The sequence below is a fragment of the Symphalangus syndactylus genome, chromosome 12 (assembly GCF_028878055.3).
Source record: "Symphalangus syndactylus isolate Jambi chromosome 12, NHGRI_mSymSyn1-v2.1_pri, whole genome shotgun sequence".
Lineage (NCBI taxonomy): Eukaryota > Metazoa > Chordata > Mammalia > Primates > Hylobatidae > Symphalangus > Symphalangus syndactylus.
In genome coordinates, this window is record NC_072441.2 from 71753439 (window position 1) to 71774725 (window position 21287).

A 21287-nucleotide genomic window follows, 5' to 3' on the forward strand; every position below is an offset into this window, starting at 1 on the left:
GCTAGTATTTTGTTGATGATTTTTGCATCCATATTCCTAAGACATACTGATCTATAATTTTCTTTTCTTATAATGTCTTTGTATTTTGTCTTTTATTGGTATAGAGTAATGCCTGGGTTCACAGAATGAGTTTGGAAGTATTCCCTCTGCTTCTATCTTCTGAAAGGGATTACAGAGAATTGGTACAATTTCTTCCTAAAACATCTACTAGCGTTCATCAGCGAACCCATCTAGGCCTGGTGCTTTATATTTTGGAAGGTTTTAAATTATTGATTCAATTGATTTAACAGATTTAGACCCATTCAGATTGTCTATTTCTTCTTCTGTGAGTTTTAGCAAATTGTGCTTTTCAAGGAATTGGCCCATTTTATTTAGGTTATTAAATTTGTGGGCACAGGGTTGTTCATAACATCCCTTTATTATCCTTTTAATGTCTGTGGGATCCATAGTAATATTCTCTCTTTCATTTATGATATAAGTAATTTGTGTCATCTCTCTTTATTTCTTAGCCTGGCTAAGGGGTAGTGATTTTATTACTGTTTTTTTGGGAGGCATGTTATTGATTTTACTGAACTTTGTTCAAAGAACTAGTTTTTGGTTTTGTAGGTTTTCCCTATTGATTTCCCATTTTTAATTTCATTGATTTCTGCTCCAATTTATTATTTATTTTCACTTGCTTATTTTCAACTTAATGTGCTTTTATTTTGCTAGTTTACTACCTAAGGTGAAAGTTCTGATAACTGATTTTAGATCTTTTTCTTTTCAAATATATTCATTTAATGCTATAATTTTCCCTCTAAGCACTGCTTTCACTGCATCCCACAAATTTCAATAAGTTGTACCTTCAATTTCATGGAATTTAAAATATTTTAGAATTTCTCTTGAGATTTTATATTTGAGCACCGTGCTATTATAAGTTTGTTGTTTAATCATCAAGTATTTGAGGATTTTCCAGCTATCTTTCTGTTACTGACTACTAGTTTAATTCCATATGGTCTAAGATCAGACATTGTAGGATTTCTATTCTCTGAAAGTTGTTAAGGTCTGTTTTATGGTTCAGAATGTGGTCTATCTTGGTGAATATTCCATGTAAGCTTAAGAAGATGTGCAATCTACTATTGTTAGATACAAATCATCTATAGATGTCAGTTCTATTCAGTTGATTTAGGGAGTGTTGAGTTCTATGGCCTTACTAATTTTCTGCCTGCTAGATCTGTCCATTTCTCCAACTATAAGAGTGCATTCATCTATTTCTCTTTGGAGTTCTATCAGTTTTTGCCTCGTGTATTTTTACACTTGGTTGTTAGGCACATACACATTAAAGATTATCATGTCTTTTTAGAGAATTGACCTCTTTATCATTATATAATGTTTCTCTTTATCCTTGATAACTTTCCTTGACATTCAGTCTGTCCTGTCTGAAATTAATACAGTTGATCCCCTTTTAGCTAGTTTCTTTTATTTAGTTTTATCATGGTATATCTCCATCTCTTTACTTTAAATCCATATGTGTCTTTATATTTAAAGTGGGGTTCTTGTAGACAACATAAGTTGATTCTTGTTGGTTTTTTTGATCCACTTCAACAATCTCTGTCTTTTAATTGGTATATTTAAACCAGTGACATTTAAAATGATTATTGACATAGGTGGATTAATATCTACCATATTTGCTACTGTTTTCTACTTGTGGCCTTTTGTTCTTATTTGTGTCTTCCACACTTTTCTGCCTTTTTTTTTGGTCTTTTTTTTTGTTCTTATTTTTGTCTTCCACACTTTTCTGTAGTTTTTAATTGGGCATTTTATATGATTCCATTTTCTTTCCTTTTTTAGCATATCTATTACACTTTTTATACTTTTCTACATGATTGCCCTAGACTTTGCACTATACATTTACAACTAATTTCAGTGACTTTGAAATAACACCTACTGCTTCACAGGGGGTACAAATACCTAGTAATAACAAAATATGCCTAATTCCTTCTTCCCATCCTTGTTTCATTGGTGTCATTCATTTCCCTTATATATAAGCATAAATAAGCATATATATATGCATATGTAATCAAATACATTGTTGCTATTATTATTTTGAACAAATTGTTATCTATTAGCTAAATTGAGAATAAGAAAGATTAAAGTTTCCATTTTACTTTCACTTATTCTTTCTCTGATGCATTTCCTTTCTTTATGTAGCTCCAAATTTCTGACCTATATCAATTTCCTTTTCTCTGAAGAACTTCTTTTAACATTTCTTGCAAGGCAAGTGTCCTGTAACAAATTCTCTCAATCTTTGTTTGTCTAAGAAAGTATTTATTTCTTCTTCACTTTTAAACAATAATTTCACAGGGAACAGAATTCCAGATTGATTTTTTTTCCTCTTAACACTAAATATTTCACTCCACTCTCTTTTTGCTTGCATGGATTCTGAAGAGAAGTCAATTGTAATTCTTATCTTTGTTCCTCTATAGGTGTTTATTCCCACTGGCTTCTTTCAGGACTTTTTTAATATTTGATTTTCTGAGTTTTGAATATGATATGCCTAGGTATAGTTTTGGGGGTTTTATTTATTTGCTTTTGCACTTATCTTGCTTGGTGGTCTCTGAGTTTCCTGGATCTGTGTTTGCTGTCTAACATTAATGTGGAGAAAATTCTCAGTCATTTTTGTTCAAATACTGATTCTGTTCCTGTCTCTTTTTCTTCTCCATCAAGTATTTTCATTACATGTATTTATAACTTTTATAGTTGTCCCATAGTTCTTGGATATTCTTTTCTTGTTTATCTTTTATTTTTGTCATTGCTTTTCAGTTTTGGAAGTTTCTGTTGTCTCAAGCTCAGAGGTCCTTTCAACGACTATGTCCACCCTACTAATGAACCTATCAAAGGCATTCTTCACTTCTAATACAATGTTTTTGATCTCTAGCATTTTAAAACTTCTTTCTTAGAATTCCCATCTCTCTGCTTAAATTACCTATCTGCTCTTTCATGTTGTCTACTTTTTCCATTAAAGCCCTTAACATATTAATCATAGTCAAAAAAAATTCCTGGTCTAATAATTCTCATATTCCTGACATATCTGACTCTTGTTCTGAGGCTTGTTTAGTCTCTTCAAATTGTGTTTTTTACTGGTTAGTATATCTTGTAACTTTTTGTTCAAAGGTGGACATAATCTACTAGGTAAAAGGAACTTCAGTAAACAGGCTTTTAATAGTGTAGTGGCAAGTTGTAGGGGGCAATGAAGTATTCTATAGTCTTATGATTAGGTCTCAGTGATTTGGTGAACCTGTGATCCTGAACTGTGAAATTCACAAGTGCTTTTCAGCTTATTTTTTCATCTCTCTCCCCCTCTTAGGTGAGACAGGATGGCTAGAGGAGGCTGAAGTTGGGAATCTGCCTTCTTCCAGGTAGGTTCAACTATGACAAAATTTCAGTAGATTAGTCTCTGGTAAAATAGTTTCCCCTGAGGCCTTGTTAAAAAGAGTGCTCTGGCATATTTCAAAATGGCTCCTTTCCCCTTCTCCCTGCTGGAAGCACTAGAGGATTTTTCTCTAATATTTGTTGTGAGAACCTGGTAAAACTTCTGGAAGGAAAATTCACAAAAATGTAGGCTTCCCCACATGACTGAGTCCCCCTCAAATTTTCAACTGTCAAGAGTTCTCCATGCTGAGCCTCCAGGAGTTCATCAATTACAGCTTGGATATCCCTGCTCGGTCACTGGTTCCTAAGGAGGTTTCTGCTCATGGGTTTTTATACCAGTACATTGTGGTTCTCTGTATCCAAATATCTGTATCTCCAATTTTTGGGGGCAAAAGTCTTCCCTATGACCTCATTTCTTTGACAGATCTAAGAAGGTTTGGTTTTTGAGTTTGTTCAGATTTTTTTTTTTCTTTGAGATGGAGTTTTGATCTTGTTGCCCAGGCTGGAGTGCAGTGGTGCGATCTTGGCTCACTGCAACCTCCACCTTCCGGGTTCAAGCGATTCTCCTACCTCAGCCTCCTGAGAAGCTGGGATAATAAGCATGCGCCACCACGCTCGGCTAATTTTGTATTTTTAGTAGAGGCGGGGTTTCACCATGATGGTCAGGCTGGTCTCAAACTCCTGACCTCAGGTGATCTGGCTGCCTCAGCTTCCCAAAGTGCTGCAATTACAGGCGTGAGCCACCACGTCCGGCCTGTTCAGCTTTTTAATTGTTGTTAGGATGAAGTGGCGATGTCTAAATTCCTTACGTACCCAACTCTGACAACTTTATTAGAAAAGTTTACCATGAAAGGTGGCAGAGAAGTACGGCAACAGTAAAGAAAGATGTAGAGCCAAGAAATTGTTTTTTAATTGGGAAATATCAGAGCAGTTTTTATGGTGATGGAAATTACCCAGCACAGAGGGGGACATTTATGATGCAGAAGAGAGAGAATATAAAAACAGGTGTTGAATCATCAAAGTCAGCAGAGAGTAAATGCAGAACACAGAAGGACTGAGCAACCAATGTTAAGAGCAGGAACATCTCTTCCATTGTGTCTTGCAACAACAGAGAACACAGGCGTACTGCTAACATAAAAATATGGTGCTCATGTCTCATTCTAGTTTCTTAATGAAGTATGAAGTGAGAACATTATCTGTCTGGGAAGTAAGGAGAGTTTCAGAAGTAGAAATAACACAGAGTTTCAGAGAGTGGGGCAAGCCAATTTACTAGAAAAACAGTTACCAGGCAACAGTAAATGCCCATTTCCAGTTTTTGTTCTGGAATTTAAAGTTAGCTAACTGTAATATGTAATATTCTTCTGCAGTCTTGTTTGGCTGCTTGAGCATAAGTGTGAAGAAAGTGAAGAGTAAGTGGGGGTTTGCTGAGTGCACACAACAGAGGAAGAGACTGCAAAGGGATTGAGAGTATTTGCAAGGCAGTGACTACCATGACTGACCGTAAGGAGCAGGGTGACACATCATGAGAAAGAAGTAAGGTCAATAGATAAGTGACATGATGAGGTTGAAACATAGTTGACTAAGTGAGTCCACAGTCAGTAGGTAGGGTTTAGAGACTAGAATGCTAAAAGGTGATATTTGTGAAGTTACTCTACTGTTAGTGATGACAAGATCTGTATTTGAAGCCATTCAAAATTTCTTACTGTATGCAACAAATTGAGTTTGCCTACCTAAAGCAGAAAAGGCTGAGTAGCAGAAACAACGCAGTCAGGATGCTGCCACTGCCACTGTATACTGCTAGGGCCTAGACCACAACCATGAATCTCATCCTCCACCCCTTCTTCTCTTAGTTGCCCCCTGTAAGAGTCATATGCCCAAGCAGGTGAGACCTATTGCCTGAGCCCAGGTCATGTGCCTTTCCTTGCTCATTTTACCTGGGGGTAAAGAAAGGAAGGATATCCCTCAATTTGGCTTCCTTAGTAGCAGAAAGGGTTTGTGTCACCCCAAAGCTCACTCAGAAAGGTGATTCCTTAAGACTAGGAAGGGGTCTAGACAGATATTGGCAGTAAATTTTTTTTTAAGGTTAAAAAGTAAAAGATAAATGTCCTTTTAAAAAAATCATGGAGTTTGTGAGGGATTAAGCTGAGATCAAGGAGATGACTGAAGATAAGGAGGTCACCATCATGAGGCCAGGCACTGTTTTAGATACTGGTAAGACAAAACTGAACAAAAAGATCAAATCCCTGCACTTTTGGAGTTTACCTTCTCATAGGGGATTGAGCCTCTTGGCTCTTTCCAACACCCTATGCTTCTGCTATTTCTTCAACTATAATAAGACAATAATAAAATTTTAAGGATCTCTCTTGCTTCAACTCTCCTGCTTGCTAATCTCTGTAATTCTTTCAGCAGACCTCAAGCTCTTTTCGTTTACAATAATTAATAAAAGGCTTAAGATGCTAAATACTTGCTTGAGGTTAAAAATAGGTAAACCTGTCTATTCTAAATTATATCTAATAAGAAACAACAGTAGTAAATATATGCAGTACTGAGCACTCTCCTACACTATGCTCTTTTCTTTATATACCTTACTTAGCTATCAAAACAAACCTATAACATAGGCACTATTATTATTCGTATTTTACAGATAAGGTGACTAAGGCACAGAAGGGTTTAAGTAACTCAGGTAGGAGACGGTGGGGCCAGGAAGTCCAGCTCTAGTAATGACTTGATTATCACAGCCTTTCCTCTTTTATTTTTAAACCAGAGAGGGGATCTGAGAGCAGGGAAACACTAAAGGAAAAACAAGTCACCAACCTATAGGAAGGGGCAGACTAGTCTGAAAGTGCCCAAATGGAAGCTATGAGTATGTGTACAATGCTTAGCAGGGATAATATTGCTAAGAATTAACACTGCTTTGCTTGATTTATAGTTTGGAGGAGACTTTGTTTTCAATACCAGGATCTAAAAGAAGAAAAGAATAACAAGAAAGTTCTGGAGTAAAGTCCCTAAATGATGAGAAGATAGGAGTACCGACAGTATCAGTTTGGAGCAGAATATAATAACTTTGGACCTTCCAGATAACCTGAACAAGGTACACAACACCCCTTTTAGTAACCCAGCCACAACTTAGCAAGGCTTCTTCAGCTTCCTGGTTCAGGTTAGGAGATTTGGGAGTTGTCCTAGTAATCAGAGTATAGTTGAGGACCATTACTGTCCACAAGAAAAGTAATTTTCATGGTTAGGATTTGGCAACTCTTCTTGCCATCCCATCCCTGTGTAAGAGACAAAACAGCAATTCCCTACAATTTTACCTACTGCAGAAGCTATAAATGAATTCCTAAGTACATCCTGCAAAGAACCAAACCAAGGCCTGTTTTATCACAGTGTAGATGGCTTCCAGCTACCTTAAAATGCAGCCATATGCTCCCTGATATTATAAGTCCTATTATGCAAGCCTCCTCCCCAATCTCGGAGGAGACTAGGAGACATGCCACTGCTGTTGCTTCCCATCCACATTTTAAAATAACAGAATAAAAAAAAAATCAGCTTCAATTGGCTCCAGTTGGTGTGAATCATGAGATGTGGTTGTCAGATTTCTGGAAAGCTGCCAGTATGGTCATTAACTAGCCAGATACTAGGCCCACTTACAAACAGGATAATTAATACAATTTTAAATAATGTCAATATTAATGAGATTTTAAATTTGGGACTTGGGGATGGGATGAAACAATCTATGAATTAGAATCCTTCTTGCAGTAAGTGCTGTCTATAAGAAAGGGGATAGACTAGGATAAAGGGAGATGGAGTTTCCTCAGTTGTGGCAGTCGAGCTTTGCCCAATTAAAATATGGTCTTTTTTTGAAGTCTATGATGGAAGTATCCTAGCTTTGACAAGTTGGCAGTAACCCTTGTGATCTATTTTACTGGGATATATATTGTCACTGAAAAAGTAAAACATATTATAAAACTGGAGAGCAGACCTTGCCTGTGATCATTAGACAGACTGGACCAAGTGCCTCAAGCCTTTGATGCCCTGACATGTTATTTTCTGGATAGTGTCCAGCAACCCAATACAGCATAGCTTTTTCTCTACTGTATCCAGATGGCAAATGGAAGAGATCAAATTCAACGGTTTCAGGGCTAACCTTAATGGATGTGAAGGCTGGCTCCCCTACGAGCTTTTCAGGGATATACAATACAAAAGTCCTTTGAACAAAGAGACAAATAATTAGTTTTCTCTCTCTTTCTCTCTTCAAAACTAAACCATGAATGTGGTAATCTGGTTCAAATCGATCTTCTGGTTGAAAAGGACAGCCAAATATCTGATGAGTTCTAATCACTGACACCCATGACACTTTCTGTGAAGTTCAGATGGGTGTTACTCTTAATATTCTGGAAAGATTTTTTCTCTCCCTTCAGGCAAAATATTTTTACTCTTCCACTATTTCCTTCAAAACATTAACCAAGTGTGTGTGTGTGTGTGTGTGTGTGTGTTCCCAAATGTTTAGGCAGCATTGTCTTATAGAAAGACTCTCACACCCTCACTAAAGGCTGATTTCAAAATTGACTAGCATAAGCATTACGCGTTTGTGCTGTTGTGTAAGCATACACTAGACCTTCACTCTAAGTACATTTGTATAGCAAGGAATATGATATAAAGTCTGCCTCACTCTCCCAGACTTTACTTATTGAAGATTTGACTTTCTATCATATCAGAAATACCTAATTATTCACATAAAAGTCCTATGGTACACAGCATAAGACCAGCTTTGTAGTTAGTAAGTGGAGTAAGTATAGTTAGTAAGTGAAAGAGGCAACAATGAGCAGGAGGGCTCAGCATTTGAAAGAAATAAATATGTTTACCTTCTGGGTTCTTCCATAAAACAAAGATAGGTCAACTTAAAGTAGGAGCTGTTAGGGAGAAAAAAAGAATGGCAGGTAAGAGACAGGACTAATGTGCAGCTCCCACTTGGAAAGAACAGAACAGTGTCTGGAGACTCACATTGTGAACTTTGGCTCCAAGAATCATCACAGGAATATACCAGGAAAGCCGAAAAAATTCACAGACCCTTTGAAAGAAGTGGCTTCCTGCTGCAAATGCCACAAGACAGCCAAAAAACTGTGAGTTCCCAAAGTGTGAAAGGGGGAAAAAGCCTCTGAACACACATCCTCACTGGGGAACCTAAAAATCCAGATCACAGGAGGATTTAACCATACTCAGAGCTGAAATGGATTTAGGGAGCCAAGTGAAATATAAAAGTACAAGTAGCAGAAAGAGCCCTGTAGGCATTCCCAGTCCTCAGCTCAAGCCCCAGGGAAGCCACTCCTGGCCTTATCTCACAGAGGTCCTTGGAAAAGGAAACGTAGCCAGTGGAACTGGGGAGAGGCCACAGGGTAAGGGAAGCTCCTAGCTGAACTCTGTAATAATTTCAACAGAGCACGAACTTCCCTGAGTAGAATCCAGGGCAGGGGAGTAGAGAGGAGTGAACAGGAAGTGCAGATACAAACACAGAAGTCACAGCCAAAGGTTCAGGCAGGCAGGGAGGTAAGGACTGAGAGCCCTGCTTGCTTTCTCAGCTGGGAGGCTTTTAGGCTAAGGCAAGATCTCAGCCCTGCTCTCCTGCTGCCTGGATAAAAACTCAGTGCAGTTAGGGAGGCCTGGTGAAGGTGAGAATGGCCTTGCTGGCTGCATGGGAGTGGAGTGAGGTATGTCACTGCCAGCTTTCCCCCACTTCCCTAGTGACCTGTATGATACAGAAGAGGCAGCCATAATCTCCCTGGGAACATAACTCGATGGGCCTGAGAACCACCCCTCCATCCCCCATAGTTGCTGCAGCAAGCCCCACCCAAGGAGAGTCTGAGCTCAGACTTGCCTAACCCTGCACCCACCTGATGGTTTGTCTCTACTGGTCCTGGTAGCCAAAGACAAAAGACATAATCTCTTGGGAGTTCCATGGCCCTGCCCATCACCTGAGAAACCTGAGTACTCATCCTGGCCAATGTAGGGCAAGATTATATCCCCCTTCCACTATTGCAGCTGGCACTCTGTGCCACCTCTGGCTGGAGGCCAACCAACTCAACTAATAGCAGAACCCTGCTCCAAAGAAAGAGAAAACAACAGCTAATTCCACCATGTGCAACACCCTGGCTAACCAGAGGTCCTGAGTCTGTTCACGTGACAACTTCACTGTGAGCATAACCAGTATTCAAGAAAACTGGTGCACTAAACGAAACTACAACCGAGGACTTCCACAGAGTCCACTTCACTCCCCTGCCACCTCTACCAGAGCAGGTGCTGGTATCCACAGCTGGGAGAACTGAAGATGGGTCACATCACAGTACTCTACCGCACTAGCCTGGATCCTGGTAGCCCCACTGGGTGGCTAGACCCAGAAAAACAATAACAATAACTGCAGTCTGGCTCTCAGGAAGCTCTGTCCCTAGAGAAATGGGGAGAGCATCACATCAATGGATCACCCTGTGGGACCAAAGAACCAGAACAGCAGCCCTTGAGTTCCATATCTTTCCACTGAAACAGTCTACCCAAATGAGAAGGAACCAGAAAAGTAATTCTAGTAATGTGACAAAACAAGGTTCTATAACACCCATAAAAGATCACACTAGCTCTTCAGCAATGGCTCTAAACCAAGTAGAAATCTCTGAATTGCCAGAAAAATAATTCAGAAGGTTGATTATTAAGCTAAGCAAAGAGGCACCAGAAAAAGGTGAAAATCAATTTAAATAAATTTAAAAAAATACAGGATATGGTTGAAAAAATTCCCAGATAAATAGATATGGTAAAGAAAAGACTATCACAACTTCTGGAAATAAAAGACACATTTAGAGAAATGCAAAACACACTGAAAAGTATTAATAATAGAACTGAACAAGCAGAAGAAAAAACTTCAGAGCTCAAAGACAAAGCTTTTGAGTTAACCCAATCCAACAAAGACAAAGAAAAAAGAATTTTAAAAATGAACAAAGCCTCTAAGAAATGTGGGATTATGTTAAATGACCAAATCTAAGAGTAATTGGTGTTCTTGAGGAAGAAGAGCAATCTAAAAGTTATGCAAACTTATTTGAGGGAATAATCGAGTAAAACTTCCCTGGTCTTGCTAGAGATCTAGATATCCATATTTAAGAAACTCAAAGAACATCTGGGAAATTCATCACAAAAACATAATCACCTAGGCACATAGTCATCAGTTTATCTAAAGTCAAGACAAAGGAAAACATCTTAAGAGCTGTGAAGCAAAAGCATCAGGTAACTTATAAAGGAAAACCTATCAGATTAACAGCAGATTTCTCAGTAGAAACCCTGCAAGCCAGAAGGGACTGGGGTCCTATTTTTAGCCTCCTTAAACAAAATAATTATCAGCCAAGAATTTTATATCCAGCAAAACTAAGTTTCAGAAATGAAGGAGAGATAAAGCCGTTTTCAGACAAATAACTGCTGAAAGAATTCACCACTACCAAGCCAGCACTACAAGAACTGCTAAAAGGAGCCGTAAATCTTGAAACAAAACCTGAAAATACACCAAAATAGAACCTTCTTAAAGCATAAACATCACATGACCTATAAAAAAGTAACACAATTTTTAAGAACCCAAGGTATTCAGGCAACAACTAGCATGATGAATAAAACAGTACCTCACATCTCAATACTAATGTTGAATGTAAATGGCCTAAATGCTCCACTTAAAAGATACAGAATGGGAGGATGGATAAGAATTCACCAACCAAGTATCTAGTGTCTTCAAGAGACTCACCTAACACGTAAAGACTCACATAAACTTAAAGTAAAGGAGTGGAAAAAAGATATTCCATGCAAATGGACACCAAAAGTGAGCAGGGGTAGCTATTATATCAGACAAAACAGACCTTAAAGTAACAACACTTAAAAAAGACAAACAGAGATATTATATAATAAAAGGATTAGTCCAACAGGAAAATATCACAATCCTAAATATATATGCACCTAACACTGGAGCTCCCAAATTTATAAAACAATTATTACTACACCTAAGAAATGAGATAGACACAATAATGTGGGGAACTTCAATACTCCACTGACAGCACTAGACAGGTCATCAAGACAGAAAGTCAACAATGAAAAAATGGACTTAACTATACTTTAAAACAAACTGACTTAACAGATATTTATAGAACATTCTACCCAACAACTGCAGAATATATGTTATTTTTCATCAGCACATGGAACATCCTCCAAGATAGACCATATGATAGACCACAAAACACATCTCAATAAATTTAATAGAATTGAAATTATATCAAGTACTCTCTCAGACCACAGTGGAATAATACCGGAAATTAACTCCAAAAGGAACCCTCAAAACTATACAAATACATGCAAATCAAATAATCTGTTACTGAAAGATCCTTGGGTCAACAGTGAAATCAAGATGGTAATTAAAACATTATTTGAACTGAATGATAATAATGGCACAACCAATCAAAACCTCTGGAATATAGCAAAAGCTGTGCTAAGAGGAAAGTTCACAGTAATAAATGCCTACATCAAAAAGTCTGAAAGAACACAAATAGACAATCTAAGGTCACATTTCAAGGAACTAGAGAAACAGGAACAAACCAAACCCAAACCCAGCAGAAGAAAAATAACAAAGATCAGAGCAGAACTAAATGAAATTGAAACAAACAAAAATACAAACAATAAATGAAACAAAAAGCTGGTTCTTTGAAAAGATAAACAAAATTGACACACCATTAGTGAGATTAACCAAGAAGAGAGAAGATCCAAATAAACTCAATTAGAAATGAAATGGAAGATATTACAACTGACACCACAGAAATACAAAAGACAATTCAAGACTACTATGAACACCTTTATGTGCATAAACTAGAAAACCTAGAGGAGATGGATAAATTCGTGGAAATATATAAACCTCCCAGATTAAACCAGGAAGAAACAAAAACTCTTAAAAAAAAAACAAGTAATGAGATTGAAACAGTAATAAAAAAAATTGTCAACAAAAAAAAGGTGCAGGACCAGATGGATTCACAGCCGAATTCTATCAGACATTCAAAGAAGAATTAGTACCAATCCTACTGAAACTATTGCAAAAGATAAAGATGGAATCCTCCCTAAATCATTCTATGAAGCCATCATTACCCTAATACCAAAACCAGGAAAGGACATAACAAAAAAAGAAAACTATAGACCAATATCCCTGATGAACATAGATGCAAAAATCTTCTATAGCTAACTGAATTCAACACAATATCAAAAAGATAATCGACCATGATCAAGTGGGTTTCATACCAGGGATGCAGGGTTGGTTTAACACACACAAGTAAATAAATGTAATGATATACCACATAAACAGAAATGAAAACAAAAATCATATGATCATCTCAACAGATGCAGAAAAAGCATTTGACAAAATCTAACATTCCTTTATGATTAAAACCCTTAGGAAAATTGGCATAGAAGGGATATATCTTACAGTAATAAAAGCCATCTATGACAAACCCACAGGCAACATTATACTGAATGAGGAAAGGTTGAAAGCATTTCCTCTGAGAACTGGAATAAGACAAGGATACCCACTTTCACCAATTCTATTCAACATAGTACTGGAAGCCTTGGCCAGAGCAATCAGACAAGAGAAAGAAATAAAGGGCATCCAAATTGGTAATGAGGAAGTCAAACTGTTGCTCTTTGGCAATGAAATGATCACATACCAAGAAAACCCAAAGACTCATCCAAAAAGGCCCTAGATTTAATAAATGAATTCAGTAAAGTTTCAGATACAAAATCAATGTACATAAATCAGTAGCACTGCTATACACCAATAGCAGTCAAGCTGAGAATCAAATCAAGAATTCAACCCCTTTTACAACAGCTGCAATAAAATAAAATGCTTAGGAATATACCTAACCAAAGAGGTGAAAGATCTCTACAAGGAAAACATTGAAATACTGCTGAAGGAAATCACAGGTGACACAAACAAATGGAAACACATCCCATGTTCATGAATGGGTAGAATCAATATTGTAAAAATGACCATACTGCCAAAAGTAATCTATAAATTCAATGCAATTCCCATCAAAATACCACCAACACTCTACACAGAACTAGAAAAAACAATCCTAAAATTCATATGTAACAAAAAAAAAAGAGCCCACATAGCCAAAGCAAGACTAGGCAAAAAGAACAAATCTGGAGGCATCACATTACCCAACTTCAAACTATACTACAAGGTTATAGTTACCAAAACAGCATGGTACTAGTATAAAAACAGGCATGTAGTACAATGGAAAGGAATAGAGAACCCAGAAATAAAGCTAAGTACTTACAGCCAACTGATCTTTGAGAAAGCAAACAAAACCATAAAGTGAGGAAAGGACACCCTATTCAACAAATGGTGCTGGGATAATTGGCAAGCCACATGTAGAATAATGAGACTAGATCCTCATCTCTCACCTTATACAAAAGTCAACTCAAGATTGATCAAAGACTTAAATCTGAGACCTGAAACCTAAAAATTCTAGGAGATAACATCAGAAAAATTCTCCTAGATATTGGCCTAGGCAAAGAATTCATGAGCAAGTGCCCAAAAGCAAATGCAATGAAAACCAAGATAAATAGATGGGACTTAATTAAACTAAAAAGTGCCTGCACAGGAAAAGCAATAATCAGCAGAGTAAACACACAACTCACAGTATGGAAGAAAATCTTCAGAATCTATATACCAGACAAAGGACTAATATCCAGAATCTACAAAGAACTCAAACAAATCAGCAAGAAAAAAGCAATCAATCCCATCAAAAAGTGGGCTAAGGATGGCCAGGCACGGTGGCTCATGCTTGTAATCCCAGCATTTTGGGAGGCCGAGGCGGGTGGATCACAAGGTCAGGAGATCGAGACCACGGTGAAACCCCGTCTCTACTAAAAATACAAAATATTAGCTGGGCGTGGTGGCAGGCGCCTGTAGTCCCAGCTACTCAGAGAGGCTGAGGCAGGAGAATGGCGTGAACCCGGGAGGCGGAGCTTGCAGTGAGCCGAGATTGCACCACTGCACTCCAGCCTGGGCGATAGAGCGAGACTCCATCTCAAAAAAAAAAAAAAAAAAAAGTGGGCGAAGGACATGAATAGACAATTCTCAAAAGAAGATACATAAACGGCCAACAAGCACATGGAAAAATGCTCAATATTACTAATTATCAGCAAAATGCAAATCAAAACCACAATGTGATACCACCTTACTCCTGCAAGAATGGTCATAATTTAAAAATCAAAAAGTAATAGATGTTGGCATGGATGTGGTGAGAAGGAACAGTTTTACACTGCTGGTGGGAATGTAAACTAGTACAACCACTATGTAAAACACTATGAAGATTCCTTAAAGAATTAAAAGTAGAACTACCATTCGATCTGGCAATCCCACTACTGGGTATCTGCCCAGAGGAAAATAAGTCATTATATGAAAAAGACATGTAGACACACATGTTTATAGCAGCACAATTCACAATTGCAAAAATATGGAACCAGCCTAAATTCCCATAAACCAAGTGGTTGAAGAAAGTATGGCATATATACCATGGAATACTACTCAGCCATAAAAAGGAAATAAATAATGGCATTCACAGCAACCTGGATGAAGTTGGAGACCACTATTCTAAGTGAAGTAACTCATGAATAGGAAAATCAAACATAATATGTTCTCACAAGTGGGAGCTAAGCAACGAAGACACAATGGCATAAGAATGATAGAATGGACTCTGTGGACTTGGGGAAATGGGTGCGAGGGGGGTGAGGGAGAAAAAAAGAAAAGTAAGAGAAATTGAGAAGAAAAAATCAGCTCTCTGAGGATAGGAAAAAAATGTAGGAGTTCTTAACTTGGGTTTATGAACTTGTGAAACTGTATACAGTTTTGAGAATGCATATACACATTTTTCAAGATAGAAGATACACATTTTTCAAGATAGAAGATCCACATTTTAATCAAAGGAAATAGTGACCACACCCTTCCCCGTCAAAAAGTGTTAAGAGCTCTGAGGACAAGACTTAATACACTTATAGAAACAAAGTTAGGCACATTAACATATCTAAAGAAAGAATATGTCCCCTTGAGGGGTGGAAGCTTTAAAAAAGAAGCCCTACTGGGAAAACTTTGGCCTTGTGTTTTAAAGAACTGCCCAAGTCAGTTGGCACTATGGCACAGGCCGGCAATATGTTGCCCAAGGAACAGGTGTGTCCCATACTGGAGATGGATCTTTGGGTAATGATAGCTTGATTACCCTAGCCAATGAGGTGCTTCAATGAACTCCCTTTGCTCTGATTCCATACCCATCAAGCTATCTTACTTAATAATTTGGCTTCCCAATTAAATCTGCCTGCAAGTAGAGACTATGTTAATCAGTGAAGAAAAGTAGTTGATACTCATCATCATTCCATGTACATATAAGATACCCGTGTGGGGGGAGGGGGAGGGTGTTTTTGACTGTGTGCAAGAGTATGCACTTGTGTGCATGCAAACACACACACACACACACGTTAATGTTAGTCTATAAAACATTTTCCTAACTTGGCTTCCAGCATGTTACCACTTCCTACTCATCTTATACCTATCTGGATAATACTATCTTGTCTGGTTCTCATCATCCCAACCTCTTAATGTTGGAATGTTCACAGGCTTAGTACTTCAACCACCCTTCCCCTCCCCTCCTCCCCTCCTCTCCTTCCCCTCCCCCTCCTCTCTTCTCTTTCTAAACCTACTGCACAGATAATCACACCCTATCTCAAGGCTTTCAGCACAGTCTATATAGAGGACTCTCAAATGTACATCTCCATCTATACCTCTCTCCTGAGCTTTGGTCTCACATATCTAACTGCCTACCTGACATTTCCACTTATATGTTCACAAAGCATCTAAACTCAATTTGCCTAAAACTTAACTCCTGATAACCCCTGATCTTCCCTCCCAAAATCGTGTTACTGTTGCATTATTTTCTATCTCAGTAAATTGCAAATTCATTCTTCCAGTTGCTCTGGCCAGAAACTTTGGAATCATCATTGACTCTTTTGTTTCTTTCATCCTCCATCTAATTAGTCAGAAAATCTTATTTGCTCTACCTTTAAAATAAATATCCATGGCTGGGTGTGGTGGCTCATGCCTGTAATCCCAACACTTTGCGAGGCCAAGGTGGGCAGATCACTTGAGCTCAGGATTTCGAGAGCAGCCTAACCAACATAGTGAAATGCTGTCTCTACTAAAAATACAAAAATTAGCCAGGTATGGTGCGTGCCTGTAGTCCCAGCTACTTGGAATGCTGAGGCAGGAGAATCGCTTGAACCCAGGAAGTGGAGGTTGCAGTGAGCTGAGATAGCACCACTGTACTCCAGCCTGGGTGACAGAGTGAGGCTCTGTCTCAAAAAATGGAATGAAATGAAATGAAATGACATGAAATAAAATATAAAAATAAAATAAATATCCAGAACCTGATCATGCCTCATGGAACCATCTTCACCACTCACCATAGTCCAAGCCACCATCATCTCTTGCTTGAATCCTGTAGCCTCTTACTTGGTCTCCTTGCTTCTACTCTTGTTCCTCTATATTCTGTTTTTAGCATGATAACCAGAGTGAGACTTTAAAACTTACATCAGATCAGGCTATTCTCCCACACAAAACCTTCCCATGACTTCCCAGTTTAATCCCAGAAAAAGCCAAAGTCTTTACAATTTATTTTAAGGTTCTATACAACTGACCTCCCCACATCCACCCTCCTGTTAGCCATCTGACTTTGTATACTATTACTATAATAAACAGCATAATGCAAACCACCCCAAGGTTAAGGCCCTGGCTCTTCACCCTTGTTAGCTGTGTGCATTCTGTTGCTTGTGTGACAAGTTACTTAACATCTGTTTTACAGATTCTCATCTGTACTGTCTTATAGGGCTGTAACAAGAATTAAATGAGTTAATGCTTGTGAAGTATTTAGAAAAGTATCCAACACACAGTAAGTGTTATATAGTATTTGTTACAGAAAATACTCACTTTCCTGCAGCCATACTGGCCTCTATGCTGGTCTTCAAACATGACAGTTTAGCCCCCACCTCATGGCTTTTCCATTCTTCTGTCCTCTTCCTGGCATCCTCTTCCCTCAGATGTCTACTTTGTACATGTTCTCACCACCTTCAGGTCTTCCATTAAAAGTCACCTTCTTGGAGGCCTCTGCTGACCACCTAATTTACAACTGTGATACCCTTTGGCAGTCCCCACCTCCTGATTCCTGCTTTGTTTCATTTTATTCTCCATATCACTATTATCTAACATAATATATATCTTAATTACTTGTTGCCTGTCTCTCCTACTGGAATTTAAGATTTCTGTTTTTCACTGATCTATCTCCAATACCTACCACATAATAAGTACTCAATAAATATTTGTTGAATGAATCAATACTATAAAATACTCACAACTTTATTACTCTCATGAATTAGAGATGAGGACAGAATTCACCAGGTGACACATTCAAATAATCCTCCACTGAACAGGGAGGATTATTTGAATGTGTCACCTGGTGAATTCTGTCCTCATCTCTAATTCATGAGAGTAATAAAGTTGTGAGTACTTTACAGTATTGAATCATTCAGGAGACAATGGGTCCAAAAAGTTTTACATGACTACGTAAATGAGAGAAGAGTAGATATTTACACTTATTCAGGTCTCTGTTATTATCTTTCCACCTCTTGAATACTCTTCTAAACTGATTAAAGGATTAGGAAGCTGGCTGTCTCTCTGTGTCAAATTCTGTTCTCCAAGAGAGTTCAAATCAGATAGACTACCCATCCAATACACTGGCATTCAATACATTTGTTGGATCTCCGCAATCTCTATCATTTATTCCCATGTTATACCTGGGCCTTGCCATCACACAGAATTTCTCCATTTTTGAAATCATAAATGTCAATATTCTACCCATTCTGCAACCTTCTACCTTTTAACTCTTTCATCCTTTAATTCCCACTATATCTTCAAGCTTATTTAGAAATTATAGCCTCTGATTTTTCCATTTTTTGCTGATACAGCACTCCCTACCTGTCTTCTCTTCTTCCCTACCCAGCCTGGCCCCACGGTCATCACCTGGACTATGTTCTCCTGAGCAACCTCAACTCCCCTTGCCATAGTGTCCCAATAGCCAAGACAAAAACTCCAATCCTGGATCAAGGCTAAAGAACTCATTCTTCACTTATACCCCTTACTAGCTGAGCAGTTTAGAAAAAAAAAAAAAAAAAATCTCAAAATAATGCAGAATTTTGTTCCAAATCTAATTTGCAATTTCTAATTTCAATTAAGCTCTCAACCCTGCTTATAAAACGCTTTTTAAAAACTTACATAATATCTGCAGTGTGCCTAGCACTGTTCTACATAGTTACAAATATTAACTGATTGAATTCTCACACTCATGGTAACACTCTGAGGTAGATACTATTTTTTTCATAAATAGGACTTTTTATTTGCCACTATTAAAAGTCTGAACTTCAAACAGATTCTTGGACTGGTGGTTCATATCCATCAGTTCGTTCAACTTTAGCACCTGTCTTGTCCCCAGTGGCTTTTCCAAAACTACTACCTTCACCATGAAGCTCCATAAGTTTTCCCAATTCAAACTTGGGCTTCTTCAGCATTTTTACTTTTCTAACGAAGACATCACAGAGAGGATAAATAGATTGGCAAGCCTTTTCTATGTCTTTTCCAATATTGTCTGGAATCAATTTATTGACCACTTCTTTCAAGTCATTTGTCTGTACCTCTCAGGTCATGATTTCCATCATCTTCTTCCGGATTCGGAGGACCTGTTGGTGCTGAGCATAAGAGGTCTTCCGTACCTGATTGTTGCATTTTTTAGTAAAACCAACACAGAACAGATGAAGCAAGTAACCATCAGTAGTCTTGACATCAACATGAGCTTCAATCATTGTCTGCCATTTTTTGACCATGGAACACATTTTGTCATGGGTAAGATCCATGCCATGGAAGTCAGGCAGTTTTTGCCCTAAACATCTTCAGTAATCAGCTTCAATTTTCTAAATGCAACTTCATCATTCTGCAAATCAGTAAGACTCACTTCAAGCACACAACCCTAAAAGCCATCAGATGCAATTTTGATTCCTTGGGTCCTGGTGACTAGGATCTTTCCAATATTTCTTATATTGAACATAGCAAGTGCTTTCACATCATACCAATCCTTCTTAGAAAATGGATTGACCACTTTCTTCTTGGCTCCCTTTTTGCCGCCTTTCATAGGCGCTTGTTCTTGCCAACCGCCATGGTGCTGCTCAGAGAGCCAAAAACTGAGGTAGATACTATTACTGTCTCTATGAAAAAAAATTAAGGCACAGAAAAATCAAGTGACTGCACAAGGTCACACTGCCGGTAAGCAGTAGAGCTTACTAGCTCCAAATCCTGGCAGTCTAGCTCAAGCTTTTATCTCGATGTTCTTATCGAGGTTATAAATGAAAATGAGGTACAGAGAGGCTCAGTAACTTGCTCAATGATACCCATTTATTGAGTGGAAGAACTTTGGTTTGAATGCAAGGAGACTGATTGCAGAACCCATATACAAACCCACTAACCTATACCATCTCCTCAGGACTAAAGCCATCTGAGAGAATGATGCTCAACAGGGTTTGGAGCTCCTCGATTTCTCACGCCATTCTCAGCAAACTTACCTAGACCCACACCTACCTCTACCTTTATCCCACTCTCCTAGTGTTCAGTCATTTGCTCTGGACTACGTTTTTTCCCATCTTTCCATCTCTTTCCTGTATTGTCAATCTCTCTATCTTTACTTGCTCTAACGGTCATGTTCAAGTTTCTTTCATCCCAAAAGACATTACCTTCAAGAAAATTCTTGGTAAGGCCATTCTTTATAGCTCCCTTTACATGCTCACTCCCTTCTCAATTGGGATTGTCAAAAGAGCAAAACTCATTTTCTCATCTCTTCTCTCATTGTAACTAAACTTCTGCACTAATAACTCTTCTAAAGCTTTTGTTGCTAATGTCTTCAATGATAATACCAACTGTAAATTCTTTTTTTTTTAATTAAAAAAATTTTTTTTTGAGATGGAGTCTTGCTCTGTTGCCCAGGCTGGAGTACAGTGGCACGATCTTGGCTCACTGCAACCTCCACCTCCTGGGTTCAAGCTATTCTCCTACCTCAGCTTCTCGAGAAGCTGTGATTATAGGCCCCCACAACCACTGGCCTGTAATTTTTGTATTTTTTAGTACAGATGGTGTTTCACTATGTTGGCCAGGCTTGTCTCAAACTCCTCAGGTGATCCGCCCACCTCAGCCTTCCAAAGTGCTGGGATTATAGGCTAAAATCCAATGGATAATTTTTAGTCTTTATCTTACCATGTCACTATCTTGCTCTTCATTTCTTCTTCCTGACATTCTCTACCCCCTCGGAATCCTTGGATCTACACTCTAATGATTTTTCTGCCATCTCTGTCTCCCTTTTTTAATTCCTCAACTCTGTTCTTTTCCCCAGGGTTTGAACTGAGAGAAGTTTAAAAAAGCTTGATTTAACATTCCCCACCACCCACCCACTCCCACCCACCCCAGCACCCCATGCAATGTACATGCTTTATTCTTAATGATCTCCCTGCAGAAAATGCAATTTAAATGGTATTCAGCTGACAGTAATCCCATCAGTGGTCATGGCTTTGTTACTCCTTTTTGAAGAGCCACCCCTCTCGTTCCCCATTCCTTCTAACTTGTGGTCAAAATGGAAACTGGCTGACCCTATATCCACATGGTTGGTCTAAAGGTAAGCATCTGACTTTCAAAAAGACAGGTGTCATGGAAGCCTGACCAAAAACCCTGC

The 21287-nt window shown here is 38.3% G+C and overlaps 1 protein-coding gene and 1 pseudogene across 5 annotated transcripts in view; both read right to left on the minus strand.

The window, feature by feature from the left end:
* Positions 1–21287, minus strand: part of WARS2 (tryptophanyl tRNA synthetase 2, mitochondrial) — a 116222-nt gene that overhangs the window by 82769 nt on the left and 12166 nt on the right. The window lies entirely within an intron of this gene.
* LOC134733870 (small ribosomal subunit protein eS1-like) lies at positions 18812–19744 on the minus strand (annotated as a pseudogene).